This window comes from Antechinus flavipes, chromosome 3 (assembly GCF_016432865.1).
Source record: "Antechinus flavipes isolate AdamAnt ecotype Samford, QLD, Australia chromosome 3, AdamAnt_v2, whole genome shotgun sequence".
Classification (NCBI taxonomy): Eukaryota; Metazoa; Chordata; class Mammalia; order Dasyuromorphia; family Dasyuridae; genus Antechinus; species Antechinus flavipes.
Window position 1 is genome coordinate 336,302 of NC_067400.1, and position 21,052 is coordinate 357,353.

The 21,052-nt window shown below is 37.8% G+C and overlaps 1 long non-coding RNA gene across 1 annotated transcript in view; it reads left to right on the top strand.

The window, feature by feature from the left end:
- The first annotated feature begins 4,142 nt into the window (after positions 1 to 4,142).
- LOC127558238 (uncharacterized) overlaps positions 4,143 to 21,052 on the top strand; it is a 129,481-nt gene continuing 112,571 nt past the window's right edge. The window contains exon 1 of the long non-coding RNA XR_007952741.1: positions 4,143 to 4,185. This is a non-coding gene — a long non-coding RNA (uncharacterized LOC127558238). The remainder of the gene's footprint in view (positions 4,186 to 21,052) is intronic.

The following is a 21,052-nucleotide window of genomic DNA, read 5'->3' on the forward strand; positions in this document are numbered from 1 at the left end:
TTAAGGTCTGATTTTCTGGAAAGGTTGTGGCCTTCCATGGTGATTTCATGATGGCCTCTCCTGTCCCTGCCTCCTGATCCTGGTTTTCAAGTAGGCTGCCAACATTACTGCAGGAATGAAGACCCAGATCACATCACATCTTGATTAGGTGATTAGAGATTGGATGAGATGGGGTTGCTAGGTAACCTAGGAAGGAGAGAACTACACTGGTCCAGGGAGAGACAGCTCTGAGGGTCATTATACTCTTATAAGCATTTGTATAAGAAAGTCCAGCCTTCCTAGAATGCTGGAAACAATCTGATGTCAAGTTAAAAAGCCAAAAGAATATGTTGTACTTAGAACTATTCAGATTTTGACAGAATGACTGCACAATCCTATAAATCAGTGTATTGGTTATTATGAGAACTTGAAATTACAGCAGAAAGATAGCTGTTAAGGTGGAAATATGCAGATCTGTGTTGTCCCAGGGGACAGCTACCTTTATAACCAAATCAGACATTTATTTACTACTTAAGGTGCCACTAACACATTTTTGGGTCAGATTCCTTGGATCATTATCTCAATCCTTCAAGGGCTTCTAAAAAGTAAAGGATTGCAATGGTGGAACTCCCTTCCACATAAGAGAATGATGAACTCAATTTTCTATATGAGATACATTTTCAGGTGTGGAAATGTTCACACATTTCTTTAAAATTATGTTTTTTAGGATATACACAGGACACAGAATGATAATTTTAAAAAAAAGAAATAAGTATTAGCTATCTCAAAAAAAAGTAATGGGTCAGAACAAAATCTCTCATACCTCAGGTAAATAAAAACACAACTGTGTTAGCATCCTGAATATGTCCTCAGATAATGTGACAGAAAAAAAATAAAATTGAAAGTAACACTCATGGAAATTTGTTATGATTACAGGCAGGATAGATCATGAAATCATTTGAGTATTTAATATATATGTACTCAAAGGCATATCTATGAACAAAGGATTGGAAGTGCAGATAATGAAAGGGAAAGGAAAAATTGATATTTTTCACATTGTCACATTGTAGGCAATGCATGGCCACTATAAGATGTAAATTTTGGTCTAAGCTGTTGGGATTTGGGACAAGTCACTCAGGCATTCTGAGCTGATGACCCAAATTGTGCTCCCATGAGAAAGAAGGTATGTTCTGTGAACATATTTCTATGTTTATTGGAAGTTTCCAGTGTAACTGCATGAAGCTCCAAAAATGCTAAATTATCTTTGTGTAAATTAATGGGATTTAAAATGATTGGTTCTGTCCATTTTTCTCTAAGTATTTCTTCTTCTCATGGATGGACTGGGATATTACACACACACACACACACACACACACACACAGAGATATTTATATCTGTATATGTATGCCTGCATCATGACTATATTGGTTTTTTTTTAATCATTCTTTTTTTTTTTTTTTTTGAAGGAGAGATCAGACTTGGAATGAAGGAAACTGCAGCAGAGCTAAGCCATCCTATGATCGAAACTCATAAACAAAGATTCAGGGGTGATGCATCCTGGGACTTTACTTGGAGAGAAAACTGTGCATCACATGAGAGAATCCAGATTTGAAAGAAACATTATGAATGCAACCAATGTGGAAAAGCTTTTATACAAAAGGGAGCTCTTATTGGACATCAGAGAACCCACACTGGAGAGAAACGTCATGAATGTAACCAGTGTGGAAAGGCTTTTATACAAAAGGGAGCTGTCATTATACATCAGAGAATCCACACTGGAGAGAAACCTCATGATTGTAACCAGTCTCTTTTTGGACATCAGAGAACCCACATTGGAGAGAAACCTTATGAATGTAACCAATGTGGAAAGGGTTTTGGAGAAAAAGGATCTCTTAAAAGACATCAGAGAACCCACACTGGAGAGAAACCTTATGAATGTAACCAGTGTGGAAAGTCCTTTAGAAAACAGAGATCTCTTATTCGACATCAGAGAACCCACACTGGAAAGCAATCTCATGAATGTTACCAGTGTGGAAGGGCCTTTAGAAAAAAGAGATCTCTTATTGGACATTAAATAACCCACACTAGAGAAAAACTAATGTGGGAAGTGTTTTTTTAAAAAAGGGAAGTTTTTGAGTGGATGTCCATCACTTACAGAAGCGCTGAATCAGTTATTGTATGTGAATATTATGGAATATTATCGTTCTATAAGAAATGATCAGCAGGATGATTTCAGATAGGCCTGTACAGACATACAGGAACTGATGCTTTAAATCACCGTGGCTCAGAGAAATGCAAATTAAGACCATACTGAGGTATCCCTGCACATCTCTCAGACTGGCTAACATGACAGGTAAAGATAATGACCACTCCTGGAAGGGATGTGAGAAAACTGGGACACTAATACATTTTTGATGGAGTTGTGAAGTGATCCAACTCTTCTAGAGAGCATTTTAGAAGTATTCTCAAAAGTTATCAAACTGTGCAGACCCTTTGATCAAGTAGTGCTCCTACTGTGCTTATATCCCAAAGAGATCTTAAAGGAAGGAAAGGGACCCATATGTGCAAAAATGTTTGTGGCAAGAAACTGGAAACTGAGTGCATGCCCATCAGCTGGAGAATGGATGAATAAGTTATAGTATATGAATGCTATGGAATATTATTGTTGCATAAGAAATGACCAGCAGGATGATTTCAGAGAGGCTTGGAGAGACTTACATGAACTGAGCTGAGTGAAATGAGCAGGACCAGGAGATCATTATACAGGGCAACAATAAAACTATATGTTGATCAATTGTGATGGGCGTAGCTCTCTTTAACAATGAGATGATCTGAATCAGTTCCAATTGTTCCGTATTGAAGAGAACCAGTTACGCCCAGCGAAATAACTATGAAAAATGTGTGTGGACCACGACATAGCATTTCCATTCCATTATTGTCTACTTGCATTTTTGTTATCCTTCTCAGGTTATTTTTACCTTCTTGGCAAACCGACTTTTCTTGTGCACAAAGTTAACTGTATAATTATGTATACATATATTTTATTTAACATATACTTTAACATATTTAACAGGTATTAGACTACCTGCCATCTAGGGGAGGGGGTGGGAGAAGGAGAAGGAAAAGTTGTAAGGTTTTATCAAGGGTCAATGTTGAAAAATTGCCCATGCATATACTTTATAAATAAAAAGCTGTAATAATTAAAAAAAAAAAACCTAAAAACCTAAAATCAAAACCAAACAAAAACACAAGAACAAACAAAAACTATAATACAACACAGGTTTCTCCCTTCTGTTTTATGATAAATGTCTATGGATTTTGCTTAATATCAAATACTGAATGTCTTCCTCCCTTGGCAGCAATCTGTAAAAGCAGCTACATTAAATTGCCAAAACACCTCATTTAATTCACATAAGAAGTGAATTAAAATGTCTCTCTGCATATATGTATTTGTCTCTCTGTCTCTCTCTCCCCCTTTCTCTTCCTGTGGCTCTCTCTTTGTCTTTGTTGGTCTGTCAACTTATATTTTCTTACTGACTCTATAACTATCTTTTCTATTTTCTCTCTTTCTCTATCTCTTTTCCTTCCTTATTTTTCACTTTCTTTCTCTGTGGCTCTCTTTCTGTCTCTCTGTTTCCTCTTCTGAATGTCTCTGTCTCTTCCCTTGTTTTTCTCAGACAATAACTTATCTCTTTCAATCTGTCTGTTTCTCTCACTATCTTTTTAACTTTCTCTCTTGCTCATTCTCTTTCTCACTCACACTCACTCTTTCCTCCACCAACACTCCCCTGTCATGTCTCTTTCTCTCTGATATATTTTTTTTCTCTCTTCATCTGATTTTTGCAGTCTGATTCTGGGTCTTTTTGTCTTTTATTCTCTCTGTCAGAATCCCTTACATCAAGAAAGAGTTGTCTCTCACACAATCTCTGTTGCCAAAACTCGTATTTTAAAAAGGAACAAACAAAAAATAATAATATAAAAGTCCTGTTTTCTCCCTGCTGTTTTGAGTGTCTCCCTCCAATGGCAGCAATTCATTAAAAAAAGCTAAGTTAAATAGTCAAATATATATTCAATTCACATATGGAAAAGTAAATTACAATCTCTTTTTTTTCTTTGATTCTGTTTATTTCACTCTTTCAAATTCTCTTTTTTACTCTATTTTTCTTTGTCTCTTCCTCTCATTCTCTTTTCTCTTTTTCTGTTTAGGTCTGTTTCTCTGACTCTCATTACTTTCTCTTTTTCATTCTCTCTCACTGCCAGCTGGAGCGAAAGAGGTAGACATAGAATGAGAGAGAATTTTTAAAAAGGGAGAAAGAAGAATAGAGACAGAAGGAGAAAGAATTGGAGAGAGAGAGAGAGTCAGAAAAGCACAGTATGAGACAGAGAGTGCCATAGAGAGAGTGAGGAAAATAGAAAAATAGGAGAGTCAGTAAAACTGAGATGTGGAGAAAGAGACAGAAGAGAAACAAAAAAGAGAGAAATGGGAAGCCAGAAAATGAGAGTATGAAAAAAGAATGTCTAAATGAGATAAAGATAAAAAGAGACATATTGAGACAGAGACAGAGCAGAGAGAGCAAGCCAGAGGTGACCAGAGAAAGGAAAAAAAGTGTAACATGGAGAAAGAGATAAACTCAGAATGAGAGAGAGAATAAAAAAGAGAGAAAGAAAATGAAAGTGAAAAAGACAGAGGGAGAGAGAAGGAAATTTTAATTCACTTCTCCATGTGTGAATAAATTCATAGGTAATTTAATTAAATGTAGGTTTTGACAATTTCATTCAGCTGCTCTTACAGACTGATACCACTCGTTTGGATATTTAGCACAATCCAAATTCATCTATTTTATGATTCAAACCAGTTCCACTTGTGCAATAACAAAGAGAGCCATCTATACCCAGAGAGAGAATCACTGGAACAGAGTATGAAACACAACATAACATTCTCATTCTCTGTTGTTATTTGTTTGCATTTTGTTTTCTTTCTCAGATTTTCTTTTTCTTCCTTCTTGATCTGATTTTTCTTGTGCAGCAAGATAATAACTGTATAACTATATATACATATATTGGATTTAACATGGATTTTAACATATTTAACATGTATTGGAGTACCTGCCTGCTAGGGAAGGACGTAGGTAGAAGGAGGGGAAAATTTGGAACAAAAGGTTATGCAAGGGTCAATGTTGGTAAAATTACCCATGCATATGCTTTTTAAATAAAAATCTTTAATTAATAAAAAAAATTAAAATTAAAAATAATCTCTAGTAAACCAGAAGGGAGAAACTTGTTGGGGTTTTTTGTTTGTCTTTGGTTTTTTAAAATGAGTTTTGGCATCAGAAATTGTGTCAGGAACACCTTGTTGTGGATGTGAAGGACTTTTTCAGAGAGAGAAAGAAAGAAAAATAGAGCCAGAAAAAAGAGAAAAAGAAGAGTCAAAGAGAGAAAGAGAAAGAGAAACAGAGAGAGGATGAGAGAAGAGAGTATGACAAAGAGACAGAGAAAGCAAGCCAGCATGAGAGAGAGAAAGAAAGAAAGTTCCAGTGGCTAAAGAGAGCCAGGAAGTGAGAGAGAGTGAATAAGGCAAAAAGAAATAGAGAGGGCAAGAAAAAAAAAGAGAGAGAGAAGAACACAGATTGGCAGTAACATACAGAGATAGTAAGAGAGAGTGAGAAAGATAGTAAAAAAAAAAAAAAAAAGGAAACAGTGTTAGAGAAATAGAGAAAGTGAGAGAGAAAATACAGAGAGAGTAGAACAGTCTAAGAAAAAGAAAAAAACTGAGAAGGTGATTGTCTCTCTCCTTCCTGAGACCCACTTCTCCAAGGTTTTAGGACAGACCTCTCTCCAGTCTTTCCTGCTCCCTCTTTCACCCCTTCTCCATCTTCTGTACTGGATCTTCCTCTAGATTATATCCTCTAATCACTTTGGCTCCCCTCTTTTTTCTTTCTACACGAATGGATCTCCTCAGCTGCCATGCATTTAATCACCATCTCTGTGCTAATGATTTACTGATTTACAAGTTCTTGCCTCTCCTGCCCCAATTTCTCTACTCATATAGCTAGGAAGAGTGAAGTGTTGTGTCTGAGAATTTAACACATATTTTAACATATTTAATATGTATTGGAATACCTGTAAGCTAGAGGAGGGGATGGGGGGAAGGAGTGGAAAATTTGGAAGGAAAGGTTATGCAAGGGTCAATATTGGTAAAATTACCCATGCATATGCTTTGTAAATAAACAACTTTAATTAATTTTAAAACATAGAATTTTAAAAACTGTATCTTAAACCAGAAGGAAGAAACCTGTGGGTTTTTTGTTTATTTCTTTGTTTTTTAAAATTGAGTTTTGGCACCTAAAATTGTGTCAAGAAAGACTTCTTGTGTATATGAGGACTCTCTCAGAGAGAAAAAGAAATAGAGCCAGAAAAAAAAGAGAGAGAGAAAAAGAGGCATCAGAGAGAGAAAAACAAATAGAAACAGACAAAGGATGAGAGAGAGTGTGTGACAAAGAAAGAAAGAAAGCCAATATGAGAGAGAGAAAGATAGAAAGAAAGTTCCAGGAGATAAAGAGAGCCAGGAAGTGAGAGAGAGTGAATAAGACAAAAAGAAATAAAGAGGGCAAGAGAAAAAAAGAGAGAAAAGAACACAGACAGTAACATACAAAGACAATAAGAGAGCGAGAAAGAGTAAAAAAGAGAAAGGAAACTGTCACAGAAATAGAGATAGTGAGAGAGAAAAATACAGAGAGTGGAACAGTCTAAGAAAAAGAGAAAAACTGAGAAAGTGATTGTCACAAAAACCCAAATAGTGAAAAAGAGCTTGAGAAAGGGGGTGGGGGGAGGAGACAGAAACATACCAGAGAGAAAGAAACCTGACAGAGACAGAGAAACATGCAGAGTGATGGAGAAAAAAAACAGAGACAAAGACAGTAAGAGAGGTAAGATAGAGACAAAGAAACATTTTGCATTTTTTCCCCTACATCCTTCTGTGATCCTTATGTTGTCTGTGTCTTTGAATTCTGCACAGTTTCCTTTGGCAAGAGGCAGATATTCTCTGAATGTTCTTGTTTTTTTGTTTGTTTGTTTGTTTGTTTGTTTGTTTTAACTTCACTTCCAGGCTGTCCCTCCCTTTCTGAGTATTTGCATTCCCTTCCTCTCTCTTTGGTTTTCTCTGGGAAGGGTTGTTCTTCTATCCCAGATTCTGGAGACATACAGAGACACAGAGGGAGGATTATTACTGGGCTGAGGCTGCAGCTTGCATTCCTTCACACCCAGTCTTGGTGACCTTCCCTTTTCCTAGCAATCTCAGCCCTGTCTCCATGTTCTCCTCCTCCCCCAAGTGCTGGCTGCTCCCCCTCCCCCCCAGGGTCAGGTCTTCTTCCTTCCTCCACCTTCTCAGTCTTGTTCCCTAGATGCTCCTCTCTTTCTGAGACCAGGGAGCTCTCCTCAGTGGTCATTTTTCTCAACCTGTCCCCAGCCTTTGGCACAGGTGATCCCCATCTCCTTCCTGAGGTTTCTTCGCTAAGGTTTTAGGACAGGACTCTCTCCAGTCTTTCGTCCTCCCTCTTTCACCACTTCTTCATCTGTACTGGATCTTCCTCCGGATCACATCCTGTAATCACTGAGCCCTGCCTCTTGGCTCCCCTCTTTTTTCCCTCTACACGAATAGATCTCATCAGCTGCATGCATTTAATCACCATCTCTGTGCTAATGATTTACTGATTTACCAATTTTTCCTGCCTCTCCTTCCCTTATTTCTCTGCTTAACATAACTAGCTCACATAGGTAGGAAGTGTGAAATGTGTCTGAGGCCAAATTTGAACTCAGGTCCTTGTGACTTCAGGGCTAGCACTCCATCCACTGTGCCATCTAGGTGCCTCTTCAAGTATATTTTTAAAAATTGTACCACAGAATCATGTGGCATATTCTATTGTGGGTTAAACAAGCACTAATGAGTGTGTATACAGACTCATGTGTGAACATAATGGAGTGACTCTCAAAATGGAGGAGCTCTTGATCCTTGCCTCTTGCCTAAAAAGAACTAAATTACAAGCTTTTCTCCCTCTCCTTCCTTAACTGATTTCCTTGCCAAGGGGCACCAAGCCCCAGAAAAAAATATGATCTCTTATTTTGGGCAAAAGGAAGCACCATGTGGATGCTGGACCAAGAAGGACTGAGGAACTGCCCTCCAGGTGAGGGAGGGAAAAGAAGGTATAAGAGACTTGTGCTAGGCTTGGGGAAGAACTGCCTAGCAATTCTCTTTCAAATATTTCTTTGTGGTGGTATCCTGGACTGGTCAAAGAATCTCAGTTTCCCCATCTGTAAAATGAGGGAGTTGCACTCTGTGGCCTGGTAGAGAGATCTATGATCCTATAAGATGTCACTGTTTGGGATTTGGGGGTATAAATTCTCCTGAAAGTGCCTGAAAGGAATGAGGTGATCTAAGATAAGCTTATTTCTTCAAGTCAGCAAACACTGACGTGCCTGCTATATGCTAGACCTTAGGCTAAGCACCAGGAACAAAAGGAAGTATAAAGACATCTCCTGCTCTCGTGGAGGTCACAGACTGGTGGGGCAGTCAATACATCAACAATGAGGTAGAAAATCACTATGGGCTCCACTGTGGACAGGATAAATTGGAACTAAATTCAGTGATTTAGTAAATCACTAATTAGAGAGGATAATCATGGTTTAAGGAGAATAGAATTTGGGGGTGTGTGGGGGAAGAATAGTCAAAATCCAATAAAATAATGGCTAGAGTGTTGTGCCACAGTTCCCTTTTATTGGTCTGACTCAGTTTCCCTAATTGTCCTGCCTCAGTTTCTCTAAATTGTCCTATAGCAGTTTCCCTAAATTGTTCTGCCTCTGTTTCCCAATTGTTCCGCCTCAGTTTCTTGAATTGCTCTGCCTCAATACCCTTGGTTACAACTCCGATTTTCTATTCTTTAGAACTGAAATAAATAGGGCTGTGGAGATCTGACATTCCGGAAGATAAGACTCTAGATATCCTATCTCAGATATCTAATTGGCATTTTCTATATCTCTAAATTTCAGACTTCCTGGCTCTAGTTGGATACCTCCTAAGTCCTCCCAATTTGTAAGAATTTATGGTCCTACCCCGCAACCTGTCAGAATCAGATTGATAGTCCCTGCCTGGAGATTCCCGATCACCAGAGCTTGGACTCCACAGCCCCTGCCTTTGTTGGCACCCAAGCTTAGAGCCAGGTATATGTCATTGAGAACTCACATTTGCTGCTCCATTCTTTGAGAGGAGAGTCTCATTCAGCCCTGGAATCAAAAGTGTTTCCTTTTAGTCAAAGTAAATCTCTCCCTCTCAGAAATCCAAATAAAATATTAAAAACTCTAAGCTCTGTCTTGCCTCAGTTTCTCCAGCATTCAAGAGGAGTGAGCAGTGCCTATACAATAGCACAGAGGAATTCTGATCCAATGGCATTTAATTCTTTTTCTTCTTTGTTCTTATTCCTCATCATATTGCTCTAATGCTAAATTTTAAGGGTAGTTTGCCTCAAGGTCTGGTCTGCTTATAGAGGGTTAAAGATCACAATTACAAAGGGAGAATTCAATACAACCCAGTCTGTATTTACAGTCACAAATGGCATATAGCACCCCGATTTTCCCAAGAGCCATTTGCTTACAATTTATCAGAGTATGGGGTCCCTTGCTTTGGGATAGTCTGGTGAGGAATTTCAGCAGGGCAGTCTTTCTGCTCAGAAGGAGGAAGGGGTGAGTGTGGGAGGGACAGAAGTGACAGAGGCCTTGGGGAGGAGGAGCTCTCAGAGATGAGCAGGCTAGAGTGGGATGGCTCAGGTATAATTTGAGCACTGGAGGACTTTGAAGGTCCCGGAGGAATTTAAGGCAGAAGATTTTTGTGTCATAGGGGCAGAACTTACCTAGAAGAGTCACTGGCAGGCTGAAGTCCTGGCCTTAGGTGAGGAAAGGGCTCAAGCATTCTGGGGGATGGACAGGGTGGAGTTCTTGGGACCAGCAAGACACTTCCAGAGAGGAATGGCCAGAAGCAGGAAATCTGAGCTGGGCTCACTCTGCCTTTCTGCTCCTCCCTTCCTTGCAACAGAAACTGCTTTATCTTGCCTGAGAGTTGAGGTCTCCCTGAACTTTCTCCCTGGAAACTCACACTGATGGGATTTAGATTTGGGGAACCCAAATGAAATTAGGGTTTCTGGTGGTCAGGGAGTTAAATGAGGTCTAGTGGCAGGTTCAGAGTTCAGGGTAGGTTTGGCTGACCTGCATTCCCTTGGGATTTGGCGCAAGGGTAGGGAGTTTTGGGGATAGCTGATTGTGCAGAAGTACCCTGCAAAGGAATTTACAAATCTGAAAACCTAGATTGATAAAAGAGGTGTATGGGGATTGGAAACATAAAGTGTGGTTAGGGAAATAGGAGAGGATAAAGAGGGGATGGCACTGGAAAAGAATATTATTCTAGCAGGCAGATCTATGGAAAATGGAGTTTTGCACTAAGAATGCAGTTCTCAGTGGGCAGAAAGATCCTGGCAGTAAAGGGAACTGCCAAGGTTCATCTGCAAAGACCTGAGTTGGTTAGCTATTATATTGCTTGTTTTGTGGGGGGTGGGAAACCAGAGCAGATCATCAGAATTGGGGCTCAGAGCTGGAGCAGATCAGAACCAGTGGGGGCTGGGACAATCCCGGATCTCCTACTGGAATTCAAAGGGGTGCTTTTCACCAGGATTTGTGCATCGAAGGTCCTGGCTTCCTGAGCTGAAATGTCTCAACCAGGAGGGGCTGGAAATAATCTGAAAGGAATCATAAATCAATAGGAAACACAGTTTCTTAAAGGGACCACAACATACTTCATTCTCCCCTCAAGCAGTCAAAACTTAAATTCGGTTAAGTGAAAAAGGACTTGGGGCAGGGTCTCTTATTGAGACAGAATTGAAGGAGATTTTCTCTTTTAAGAATTTTCAGAGTTCCAGGGTTCCCTCTTCAAGATTGGACAATGTCCAAAACCTGTTCTCCCTGAGCAAGACACTTCCCCTGATAATTGCAAGTCTACAATCAAAGGGAATACTCTCATTCCTCAGGGTGCAGAATTTAGGGGTGGAGGAAGAGAAGGGAAAGGGATGGTCTTTGCATTATATGATAGGGTCTGGGGATGTCCTTTATTGCTCCTGAAGCTCTCTTACCAATTCCCAGGTCAAAGATTAAATCAGTGTGGAATCATTTCCAAATTGGAACTAATCTTAGAGGTTAGCCTCTACCTGGACATGAATTTTGTCTGCCAAAACTCTTTAAATTGTTCGGGCAGTTTTTCCTTTCAACACCTTCCTTTTGGGGATTTTTTTCAAATATTTTTGCAATATTCTTCTTTTTTTAATAAGCAACAGATTGTACCCCAAACTACCTAGTTGTCTCTAGTATAGGAAAATTTTCCTTAACCTTCCTTTGTATTGCCCTGTAGCAAAAAAGATGGGAAAGAAATGGAAGAGAATAAGCATTTATTTTTATCTACTATTTGCCAGGTGCTGTGCCATGCTCTTTCTTGACAATACAGAATATTGTTTAAGAACAACATCCAGCAAATACATTATTTTGAGTATCCTAAGTACTTAAATTAATGCTAAAGAACAAATCAAGAAAAATGCTATTTGCATTCAGAGAAAAAACTGCATAATTTTACATATTTAAGTGTGTATATAAATGTATACGTGCATGAGTTTATTATTTATATATGTGTGTGTATATATATATATATATTTCTATGTACTGACAGCCATCTCTAGGATGGAGGCAGGCAAAGTGAAGAGAAAAAAATTATTTAATCACTTTGTAATCTATTTGAAAGGAGTAGCAAGTTGTGCATTGTAGATTTATAGTTTTATGTGCAATTACTGTTTTTATTTTACTATGATATAGAAATGCTTGTTTATAAATTCAAAATAAAACAAAATATTGTGTCACTTAAACTCATCTTAACTTTCCAAGTTACGTGATATTTTTTTATCCCCATTTGAGAGTTGAGGAAACTGAGGCAAATAAACAGTGTAATTGACTTGCCCAGAGGTACACAATAATTCTTCAAGGTTTCCGTCAAACTCAGGGTATACCTGATTCCATGCCCAGGACTCTCCAGTGTACTACCGCTCCCTTTAACTTCTTGTTAGTGAAAACTATGGAATAAGTCTATCTTTCTGTAAAAAAAAGGTGTGCCAAGGTCTCTAATGATCAGGCCTGAGGCTGCTCCAGCCCAACAATCCTTTTTACCCACAATTGGGATCAGACGTTTCTGCCAGAAGGGAGCCTCACAGTATAGGGGGTGCGAGGAAGAGTCTCTGGCTCTGTCTCAGAAGAAGTTGTACAAATAGTGGGGCACATCCTATTTTAGGTTTCTCCTTTACAATCACTAGTGAGTAAGTATAGACATATATGTCTGAACATAAGAGGCTGGAATTCAACATGGAGCAACTCTGAATCTTCACTCTTTCCCTAAAGAGAACTAAATTACAAACCTCTCTCCATCTTAATCGCTAATTGATTTTAATGCCCAAGGCTTCCAGTTCCCAGAGAAGAGGTAATCTCTTAGTTTGGGTAAAGGGAAACATCATGGATGCTAGACTGTAATGTTCTCTTTTCTAAAGTATAATGTTCTCTTGGAGCAGTTTCTTGGGGGGCTTCTGGGAGCAGCCTTCCTTTCAGTTCAGATTAATAATCACCTCAAATTCAGCCAGGAATTAAAAGTTCAACCCTTTATTGTCTCCTTAAAATAGCCCAGTTAGCTTTCTTAGAGGTGAATCTCTCTCCTTGGTTCCAAGAGCTCTTGCTTTGTCTCTTCCCGCTTCAGCCTCCAGCTCTCTCTGAATCCAAAGCCTCCAACTAGCACAAAGGTGGAATATGGAATGAATCTGTCTTGCCTCTGAGAGTGAGCTCTTCCTCTAATGAGCACCTTCTCTAGTGAGCTTCTCCTTTTATATGCTCTTTTAGAGGTGTGAACTCGTACATAACTCTAACAACTACTAAGCACATTAGTGAACCAGAGAACTGCTAAGCACCATGCTAAAATTAGACAACCGACTTAGCACCTTGTAAGAATTCTAACACTGGACCAAAAAGGCCTCAGGAGCTACTCTCCAGATGAGTGAGTTGAAAGAAGGTATATGAGTGGATGGTTACAAGAGGCTTTCAGAAGTTATCCTGACATAAATGTTCAGTTTGGGGGAGAAAGACCAGACTTGGATTTCTTTGTAGGATAATTTTTGGCAACAGTGTCCTGTGCTCCTCAGGAAATCTCAGCTTTTCATCTATAAAATAAATGGTTTGCACACCATAGTCCTGTACATCTCTTCCAGTGATCATCTGTGATCCTATTAGAACTCATTGTTTGGAATTTGGGGCAATGGAATTCTCCTGTTGGGCCATTTCTTAGAACTTCTTCTAGTCAGTAAACAATTAAGGGCCTAATAATGGCAGCCCTGAGCTGAGCACCAGGAACATAAAGTGATGTAAGTGACATCCCCATCTCTCATGGAGGTCACAGAATGGTGGGGTGTTATGGGCCAGAACTCTGACCTTGAAACAAAGCATTCTTACAAGGACTAAGTCAGTGGAATTGATAGAGACAATAGGTATCTAATTTAGCATGGATCAGTATGATTGATTAAATCCTACAAGGAGATGTTATGGGCTAGAACTTGAAATAAGGTACTAAATGGAATTGAGGAGACAATGCTTAAATCTAGTTTAGCATTGATTTAAGCCTACAATACATAATGCTTTCCTAGTGACATAATGATTGGTTTATACTCAGGGTGGGACATATAAGCTAGGAGTCTCAGCCAGGAGTCAGTGGAGGAGATTCAGAAGCCAGAGAAGGCAAGCAGGAGCTCAAGATCTTGGAACCAAGGAGACAGATAGGTCTCCAGAAAAACTAGCCTAGCCCCAAGTGAAGGAGACAAGACTTTGAAGGAGACAATAAAGCATTTGGACTTTAACCCCTGGCTACTCTTGTGGTGATTACTAAACTGAAATGAAGGCTGCTCCCAGAGACCCCAAGAAAACCTCAACAGAGAACATTACATTTTAAAGAAAATATTACAGTGAGGCAGACAATACACCAGAGACTAGGGAGAAACTCACTGTGAATAAATGTAGTATCTCAGTATATCCTTAAATGGTGAGGATAATAATGATTTAAGCAGGAGAGCAGAATTGGAGAGGAAATAATCAAAATAAAATAAAATATCTGGCACTTATACAGCACTGTGTGTCACACACACAGCATTGTCTTATTTTATCCTCATGACAATCTGAGGACTTTGCAAATATCATTAAGCCCATTTTACAAAGAAAGAAAACTGAATCAAACAGAGGTCCTATAACTTGACTAATAGGATTCTGAGGTGGGATTAAACATCTGGTCTTCCTGATTTATTGCCCTACCCATAGTCCATCCACTGCATTGTGATTTTGAAACAGATATCATGATAATGGCCATACATATATGAGACAGAAAATAGAAAGACAATTGGACAAGCTCCTATTGAGACAATGAAATTCATTTTTTAATCTCTATCCAATCAAAAGGGATTGCTATTTATTGTTTAAAATACTTATATTTATTTCCATTGCCTCATGACAACTATTGAACTTAATGACAAACGTACTTAAGGATCAATTACAAATAGTGCTTTATGTTGATTTTCTTAATAATCACAACCTGTGAAAGGATAGTAACTGAAACTCTACTGAATGACCAACCCACATTGCCAATCAATTTCTTTGAAAAACTTATAGATAGAAGAAAAGGAACATACACAGAGGATAAGTTCAAATGAGAAAACAACCTTATACATATCCATAAGTAGCACTTGAAAGTCTGATTTTCTGGAAAAGTTGTGGCCTTCCATGATAATTTCATGATGGCCTCTCCTGTCCCTACCTCCTATCCATGGTTTTCAAGTAGCCTTCCAGCACTTCTGCAGGACTGCAGCTCCAGGTAACATCTTGATCAGGTGATGAGATGGAGCTGCTAGGTAACCCAGGAAGGAGAAAACTATACTGGTCCAGTAAGAGACAGCCCCTGAAGTCTTTGCACTCCTGTGGCCATTTGTATATGAATGTCCAACTTTCCTGGAATGCTGGAAACAATCTGATGCCAAGTTGAAAAGCCAAAAGAATATGTTGTATTTAGAAATATTCAGATTTTGACAGAATGACTGCACAATCCTATAAAGTAGTGTCTTGGTGATTATGAGAACTTGAAATCACAGCAGAAAGACAGCTGCTAAGGTGGAAATATGCACATCTATGTTGTCCCATGGGACAGCTACTTTTGTAACCAAATCAGATATTTATTTACTACTTAAGGTGCCACTAACATATTTTTGGGTCAGATTCCTTGGATCATTATTTCAATCTTTCAAGGGGTTTGTAAGCTTCTAAAAGGGAAAGGATTACAATGGTGGAACTCCTTTCCATATCACAGGAAGATGAACTCAATTTTCTATATGAGATACATTTTCAGATGTAGAAATTTTCGTGCATTTATAAAAATTTGTGTTTTTTAGAATATGGAGGGGATATATAATGATATTTTTAAAAAATAATTATAACTTTTTATTGACAGAACCCATGTCAGGGTAATTTTTTACAACATTATCCCTTGCACTCACTTCTGTTCTGATTTTCCCCTCTCTCCCTCTATCCCTTTCCCCATATGGCAAGCAGTTCTCTACATGTTAAATATGTCACAGTATATCCTAGATACAATATATGTGTGCGGAACTAAACAGGTCTCTTGTTGCACAATAATGATAATTTTTTGAAAAAGAAATAAATATTGGCTATCAAAAAATGTGATGGGTCAGAACAAAATCTGTTATACCTCAGGTAAATAAAAACACAACCATGTTATCATTCTGAATATAACCTTATATAATATAATAGAAAAAATAAAATTGAAAGTGATCCTCATGGAAATTTGTTATGGTTACAGGCAAGATAGATCATGACATCATTTGAGTATTTAATACATATATGTACCAAATGGCATATCTACAATAAAAGGACTGAAAGTGCAAATAATGAAAGGGAAAGGGAAAAACTAAGAGGAGATAATTTGTCACACACTGTAGGCAGTGCATGCCCATTTATAGGATGTAAATTCTAGTTTAAGTTGTTGGGATTTGGGTCAAGTCACTAAGCCATTCTGAGCTGATATCCTGAGTTGTGCACCCATGAGAATGAAGGCACTTTCTGTGATGTCACAGATTTATTGGGAAGTTCCAATGTAACTGTGCATGAAGCTCCATAGATATTAAGTTATATTTGTGATATAAATCAGTGGGATGTAAAATGATTGGTTCTGTCCATTTAGGATTTTTCTTTTTTCTTATAAAGAGAGAAAACAAGTATTTCTTCTTCTCATGGAAGGACGGGGATATAAATGCACATGCACACACACACACACACACACACGCCTAGATCATGTGTATATTTGTTTAATTGTTTTCTTTTTTTTTCCTTTTCTTTTATTGTAGAAGGAGAGATTAAACTTTAAATGAAGGAAACTACATCAGAGCAAAGCCATTCTGTGGTAGAAAGTCAGAAGCAAAGATTCATGGGTGATGGTCCATGTGAATTTACTTTGAGAGAAAACTGTGCATCACATGAGATAATCCTGAATAGAAAGAGATATTATGAAGGTAACCAACGTGGAAAAGGTTTTATAAAAAGGGAAAATCTCATTGTACATAAAAGAATTCACATTGGAGAGAAACCTTATAAATGTAACTGTTGGAATCCTTACAAACTGCTAACTAATTAGAGTTGATCTAATCTTACAAGAAGATTTTGGCCAGAACCTGAAACAAGGTACTAAGTAGAACTAATTAGTACAATGCTTGTGTTTACACCTTTGTGTTCACACCTCCCTTAAAGCTCTTTGGGCCAGAGAGCACTACGGGAGAAAACCCATAATCCCATTCTCTCAGAAGATTCACATATAAGGCCAATGAAGAGAGAGAGCTATTCCAGAATATATTTTCCACTTGGCTGGCTGGTCGCGGAGGAGAGTTCAGCTGGACTGGAGAGGAGCAACTTTGGTGCAGACGGAGAGCACTTTGACAGATTTCAGCGGAATTACGCCAGAAGCCCTCTCTCCAAGGCAAGGCAGAATATTTTCCACTTGGCTGCTGGTGGCAGAAGAAGAGTTTTCAGAGGAAGAAGCTACGAGTCGAGAGTTCAGCGGACAACCAGATTCATCTTCAACTCACACCACTGTGGTAGGTGGCTGGGCTCCTGCACTTCCCCCACTGAGACCAAGCTGGTCTGAAATACTCACCAGAAAGCTGGCTGAGCCCCAAGTGAAGGAGACAAGAGATTTATTCCATCTCTGTGCTGGTTGGAGGCAGAAGAAAGCAGAGGCAGAGGCTGAAGGACAGAACCTTTGATTTTGGAGACATTCGGAGGGCTCTAAGCTAAACCGGCTGTGTTTTGAGAAGAACAAGAACTCCAACATTTGAACTCCCAACATGTAACCAGTATGGAAAGACTTTTATAAAAAAAGGGAGTTCTTATTGAATATCAGAGAATACACACAGGACAGAAAACTTATGAATGTAATTAATGTCAAAAGGCTTTTAGAAAAAAGGAAGCTCTTATTACACATTAGAGAACCCACACTGGAGAGAAACTTTATGAATGTAAGCAGTGTGGAAAGACTTTTACACAAAAGGGGGTTCTTAATAGACATCAGAGAACCGACACTGGAGAGAGACTTATGAATGTCCAATGTGGAAGGACATTTACAGAAGAACCAATGTGGAAGGACATTTACAGAAAAGAGATCGCTTATTGGACATCAGAGAACCACACTGGAGAGAAGTCTCATAAATATAAACAATGTGGAAAGGTTTTTAGAGAAAAAAGAGCTTTTAATTCTCTCATGCTGGAGAGAAATCTCATGAATGAAACCAGTGTGGAAAGGCTTTTACAAAGAAAGAATCTCTTATTACACATCAGAGAACCTACACTGGAAAGAAACTTTATGAACATGATCAATATGGGAAGATTAAAAGAGACAAGGGAGCTCTTACTAATCATCAGAGTACCCACACTGGAGAGAAACCATCTGAAGGTAACCAGTGTGGAAGGACTTTCAGACATAAGCAATATCTTAACTATATATCAGAGAATCCACACTGCAAAGAAAACTTATGAATGTAACCAATGTGGGAAGTATTTTTTTTCTTTTTTAACTAACTCCCACCCCCCCTTTTTTTAAACTAACTCCCTTTTTATTAACAAATTCCCTAAGAGAAATCCCCAGGACCAGATGGATGTATATGTGAATTCTAACAAACACTTAAAGAACAATTAATTCCAAGGCTATATAAACTATTTGAAAAAATACAGATTGAAGGAGTCCTACCAAATTCCTTTTATGACACAGACATGATACTGATACCTAAACCAGGTAGGTTGAAAACAGAGAAAGAAAATTATAGAACAATCTCTCTAATGAATATTGAGGCTGAAATCTTAAATAAAATATTAGCAAAAAGATTACAGAAAATCATTCCCAGGATAATACACCATGACCAAGTAGGATTTATACCAGGAATGCAGGCCTGGTTCAATATTAGGAAAACCATTAGCAGAATTGACTATATCAATAACCAAATTAACAAAAACCATATGATCTCTCAATAGATGCAGAAAAAGCATTTGATAAAATCCAACATCCATTCCTAATAAAAACACTTGAGAGCATAGGAATAAATGGACTTTTCCTTAAAATAGTCAGGAGCATATATTTAAAACCATCAGTAAACATCATCTGTAATGGGAAAAACTGCAACCTTTCCCAGTAAGATCAGGAGTGAAACAAGCTTGCTCACTATCACCATTATTATTCAATATTGTGTTAGAAATGCTAGCCTCGGCAATGAGTCGAGAAAGAAATTAAAGAAATTAGAGTAGATAATGAGGAAACCAAACTATCACTCTTTGCAGATGATACAATGGTATATTTAGAGAACCCCAGAGATTCTACTAAAAAGTTATTAGAAATAATTCATAAATTTAGCAAAGTTGTAGGATACAAAATATATCCACATAAATCCTCAGCATTTTTATACATCACCAACAAAATCCAACAGCAAGAGATACAAAGAGAAATTCCATTCAAAATAACTGTCGATAGCATAAAATATTTGGGAATCTATCTACCAAAGGAAAGTCAGGAATTATATGAGCAAAGTTACAAAACACTTTCCACACAAATAAAGTCAGATTTAAATAATTTGAAAAATATTAAGTGCTCTTGGGTAGGCCTAGCGAAGATAATAAAGATGACAATACTATCTAAACTAATCTATTTATTTAGTGCCATACTAATCAGACTCCCAAGAAACTATTTTAATGACCTAGAAAAAATAACACCAAAATTCATATGGAAGAACAAAAGGTCAAGAATTTCAAAGGAATTAATGAAAAAATATTAAATGAAAATGGCCTAGCTGTGCCTGATCTAAAACTATATTATAAAGCAGCAGTCACCAAAACCATTTGGTATTGGCTAAGAAATAGATTAGTTGATCAGTGGAATAGGTTAGGTTCACAAGACAAAATAGTCAATAACTATAGCAATCTAGTGTTTGACAAACCCAAAGATCCCAACTTTTGGGGTAAGAATTCATTATTTGACAAAAACTTCTGGGAAAATTAGAAATTAATATGGCAGAAATTAGGCATGGACCCACACTTAACATCATATACCAAGATAAGATCTAAATTGGTCCATGATTTAGGCATAAAGAATGAGATCATAAATAAATTAGAGGAACATAGGCTAGTTTACCTCTCAGATTTGTGGAGGAGGAAGGAATTTGTGTCCAAAGAAGAACTAAAGATCATTATTGATCACAAAATAGAACATTTTGATTACATCAAATTTAAAAAGCCTTTGTACAAACAAAACTAATGCAAACAAGATTAGAAGGGAAGCAACAAACTGGGAAAACATTTTTACAGTTAAAGGTTCTGATAAAGGCCTCATTTCCAAAATATATAGAGAATTTACTCTAATTTATAAGAAATCAAGCCATTCCCCAATTGATAATTGGTCAAAGGATATGAACAGACAATTTTCAGATGATGAAATTGAAACTATTTCCACTCATATGAAAGAGTGTTCCAAATCACTATTGATCAGAGAAATGCAGATTAAGACAACTCTGAGATACCACTACACACTTGTCAGATTGACTAAAATGACAGGGAAAAAATGACGAATGTTAGAGGGGATGTGGGAAAACTAGAACACTGATGCATTGTTGGTGGAGTTGTGGGATTGTGGGAACTGAGTGTGCATCACAACATTGCATTTTCACTCTTTTTGGTGTTTGCTTGCATTTTACTTTCTTTCTCATTTTTTCTTTTTTGATTTGATTTTTCTTGTGCGGTAAGATAAGTATATAAATAAGTATGCATATATTGGATTTAACATATATTTTCCCATGTTTAACATATCTTGAATTACATGCTATCTAGTGGAATGGGTGGCTGGAAGGAGAGGAAATTGGAACACAAGATTTTGCAAGAGTTAATATTGAAATATTATTCATACATATCTTTTGAAAATTAAAATTAAAAAGCTTTAATTAAAAAAAAAAAGAAAAGAACACCATCCTTTCAGACTTCACTAATCAGGGAAAGAATATCCCTAGATTTAATGAGGATCGTGCTGCAAGTATTGATCAATTCAGAGCTAATCTTTAGGAGTGTGATCCAACTTGGAGTGATGTGACAGATCTCATGGAGATTCTATTAACTCCTGGAGAAAGAGCAAGTATTATTTGAAACCACAAAGAAACACATTGTTGGTCTGGGAGGACAGGGAACCTGGCCAATACAGGATCCCAAATGGGATTACAATTAACCTGCATAGTTAACACCATTGAAACAGGCAAAAAGATACCTTACTTAGGGGAATGGAACTTTTTGGGAAAAAAAAAGATAATTACAATAAATTTAGGATTGTATACAAGAAAGGAGATTCCTCCCTTGAGATTTTATGATAGGATGTGTAGGA